This window comes from Epinephelus lanceolatus, chromosome 15, assembly GCF_041903045.1.
Source record: "Epinephelus lanceolatus isolate andai-2023 chromosome 15, ASM4190304v1, whole genome shotgun sequence".
Lineage (NCBI taxonomy): Eukaryota > Metazoa > Chordata > Actinopteri > Perciformes > Serranidae > Epinephelus > Epinephelus lanceolatus.
In genome coordinates, this window is record NC_135748.1 from 24,788,292 (window position 1) to 24,792,720 (window position 4,429).

The following is a 4,429-nucleotide window of genomic DNA, read 5'->3' on the forward strand; positions in this document are numbered from 1 at the left end:
ACAAGGCTTTGTAGGCGGGAAACTACATAAGGTCACCAGTCTCAGCATATATGTGGAAATAATAAGAGTTTTGGTTACCCCGCATTAACAGGTGCAATTATCAGTAAGGTAACGAGGTATCAATCAAGCACATGTTGTACACAACACTTGTCCTGTGAGGAGGTCTGATCAGGCACCTAAGTAAAAACACTTGTGTGAACACCTAACTATCACCTACAGTGGGTGGAGTTCCAGGCGTACATGTTGACAGTTAGGAGCTTATCACATTGTCCAGCTGTCACTGTGTGTGTGTGTGTGCGCACTGTTTGCTGCAATTTGTGTTGACAGCTGCAGTGTGATTTTATTTGGGTTGAAATATTAATGTTATATACTGTAAATCCATGTTTTCACCTATGCCATAAAACTAACTCTGGATGGATATTGTTGCACTGTTATGGTCTCTGTAATTTTGTTTCACCTCCAGCTCTTCTGAGATGACATTTTCTTGTAGTGACTCGGGCAACAATGCCTACATTGTTGGCATTTTCAAACATTCCTCATACTGGTGACATCGTTCCTCATCGTCTGGCCCTGCCTCTGGACCGCCACATTTTAAAGAGAGCACTCGGCTGTGACACAAGTGGTTGTCAGAGAAGAGCAAACATTTCTCAGGGAAGTGGACGTGTTTTGATTTAGATTTGAGGTTGGGGGTATTGCATCTTTGGGAGCGCTGATCCTTTGCATTTTCATCTCAGTGTCCAACTTTGCCAAACAATGTCCACATATGGATAACGAACTGTTTTTATCCAACAATTTTGTCTCATTTATTCTCGTCAGTTCTTCACTTAGCCCTGGGCTGTGTAAAGAACAGCCCAGGGGTAACGCATCCCTTTCACACACATTTTTACCCCAGGGTAAACCTAAGCCTAGGGCTATACAATTCACATTGCACTTCTACTTGACCTTGGATGAATGTCTGTTGAGACACGTGACTGATGTTTACCTTCTAGAATGGTGTGTGACTACTAACAGCAAGCAGCAATGTTGCCATCAACAGGGCTTTATGAGAGAGTAGTGCTGAAACATCAAGAAGAGAGAACAGCGGAGAAAGGAAAGACTGGGAAAAGAGATGTCTATTGTTTTACCTTTTTCAGCAAACAGAGGAGATTGTTGCTGTTTTAGTGCCCAGTGCGTTTCAGGCAATTTCACCATCACAGACAAATTCCTGATGTCGGAATAAAATCATGAGTTTTACCTCAGTTGGTGTGTGCTCCCATGATCTCGTGTAAGGTGATCAGAAAACTCTGTTTGTTCTAAGTTTTTAGTCTTGGCTCACGCAAATACTGAATTCAATGAGGTGAAAATCATCTTTCTCTCCAGCACCAAACAAGAAGCAGCAGTTCGGATAGATAACAAATATGGAGGAGACTCAGGTGGCAAAAATGTGAATAAGTCTCAGTTCTCTTGGAGGAAAAGGAGAAAAAACTGGTGAGGTTGTGGAGTGAACAAGAGCCCATGTTTAAATCTGTGTGTATCTGATCGATCATCCAGCACTTATTTTAGTGAGAAATCTTAACTTCTGAAATGGTTTGCCTCTCGTTCCCCAGATTTCCTTCCACTAAAATAGCGAAGCTAACCAACAGAGCTACGAAAGCTATCCAAATGTACATTTTGTTCATAAATACAGGTTATCTTTATGGATTATATTGATGCTGAATGGACAAGAATACTGTCACATATGACACCTTTTTTCTTGTGTTTCTAGATTTTTGTGTTTTTGCTGACACGTAAGGAATTGTTAACATATTTCCACAAGGAAGGTCTTCATAATATTTTCCTCCAGGAGCAGGACAGAAAATAATCGCAAAAGGAAATTAGTTGAAGTCTTGCAAATAGTGACCCTGCAACAGCCTCAGTCTTTGCAAAATCACTAAGTGTTTGATCAAAACCTGTATTGTCTTTAGATGTGAGAGGGTGTTGGAATTTAATGTTTTCTAAGTCTTTTCGTTTATGGTAGGCATATTGTAAATGTCGTGGCCAGTGAAGACTGACCACTTAACTGACAGATTTGGTCACTACCAACAAGTGACCGGAGGTGGCACTGCATTTTAAAAACATTTATGGAAGTGGAACGGACACTTTAGGATGTGAGAAACAACATTAGATTTCTCGTCAATAATCTGCAGCCATACATAGAGAGGACATACAAGTCTTTGCGAGGTAGTCTAGGTTGACTGCAGGACACATTGTTGATTTAAGTTAGCTAGCTTGCTATGTATGGTTTCAATTAGTCTATTTATTTTTAATGTGACATTTCAGTCTACAGCTCTTCAACTTTTAACACGATGCAGCAGATTTAATGTCAAGAACTGCATTTATGTTCACTGATACTGTCCCGAAATGAAGGATACATGGCAATCATTTGTTTTTGGACAAAGCAAAATGAGATTAATTTTATTGATTGAATATTATCATTGACAAATACCAACAGATTAATCAATTTTCTAATCTGTATTCTATTAGCTATAATATACCAGCAGTGTAAAACGGACTACAGCAAATCAGGACTGGTATGGTTAAAAGGAATTATGTCGCATTTTATATGCAAGTAAACATCCACCCAATTAATTATATAGTGAGCCAATAATGTATGCTACATGTAATTTTAAAGATGGCTTCTTTGCAAATGGGGCCAGAGAACACTACAAACATGTTCAATATTTCAGTAAGATCAACAACAAACAAAAAATAAATTAAACAAAATTCTTGTATAGCTGTCGGTCCCCATGGCAAAAAAGAAAAAAAAACCCAACACGTTACATACAGTAAGCACAACTGTACCGCATTGTTCGTTGGCACTTATGTAACGTTACGGCTCAGTAAGATGGATAAAGTGAATTTATAATGCATTCTCTGCTGAGAATCTGTGTCGCTCATAGAGTAATTATAGTGATACAACTCAAAGGGGCTTGGAACAACAACTGGTTCCACCCAGGTCTACAACACGTTATCATAGTGATCCAGCCAGGTTAAATGAGAATCACCTTTGTAGAATGGAAACCTGTGACTTTAGACTCAACATAGCTAACCCACAAATCTCACTTCAGCTCTGAAATATTCTGGAGCCTCTTGAGGTCAAATGTACACCAATGATGCATTCTTAGACACCATGCGGTGAGTCAGTATTTCATGCGGGCTTGTATCAAGGTGTATCATTACCATTAATACCACAACAACCCCGAGGCCACGGCTTAAATAACAGCTGGAGTGGATGTCCAGCATATGAAGCAGAGAGATGCTGTGAAAATACAAGAATTTAACTGGTATTGTTTCGTGGATACTGATGGTACCGTGGCACTGAAGGTGGTTCAGATGGATTAGTCTACATCTATACAACCACTGTAATCTATATACTTGATCCATTTTATGTATATAGAGTAAACACACTATTATACTGTACATACATAAGTGATGAAAAATACAACTTGTGTTAGGCAGCAGTGTTCCCAGACACGTTTACAGTAATTCAACCCGATATCGACATTAAGACAAATAGTAGCGAATAAAACAATAGTGGTTCATACAATATTATATTTGTCAGATAATCTAAAGACTCCCTGAGAGAGTGATGAATAGCACAGTACTGTGTGTTGACCCGTCACTCAACCTGCAACTGAATCAATAGCAGGGTGTGAGAACGCTTACTCTGCTGCTTTTCAGCACCTTTGACAGCAAAGTGTGTGCACAGTATGTGTGTGTTCGTTGGTATACTGGTATGTTAATCAGGCAGAGGGAATACTGGGGTTGATTGTTGTCCCCTTTCTGCATTCGATTGAAGTAGGAACCATGTTTGCTCCCAGTAAATATGTTCATCTACAACTATTTTCTATTAGAGAGATGCATTTTGGGGGAACCAAAATGCTGCTGATTTTTTTATCAGTATATTGAACAAAGCATTCATATTGAAACTATTTGAGCAGCTAAAATAAACTGCAGGTACATTCTTGTGTTCACTGTCAATCTTTTGCAATTTTGGGTACTTGCTTTGTCTGCTCATAGCAAATAAGAATAGTTATAATATAGTGAAGCCAAGGTAACTGAATAGTTGTATCCTTGGGTAAATATTTAAAATGTCAAGTCAGGTTTTAAGGGTCAAAGTCAGTCACTTCTAGTTCTTGTATCATGATTAGAGGTAAACAACTGTAATATCTCTATTTTTACAGTAATTTCACAACAAATTCATCTAAACTGAGCATTTTTCGAGGCCATTTCTAGATATGTAATTCTATTTTCTTTTGTTACAATCACATCATTTTTCTCTGACTTTTGTGAGTTTAGCATTGTCTTCCTCCTCCTCTTTTCTCTCAGTCTTCCATCTGTTTACCATGTTTTTTTGCCTTTGTATCTTATCACTTTGGCCTTTGTACTTTGCCAGTGCTGCAAAGATTTT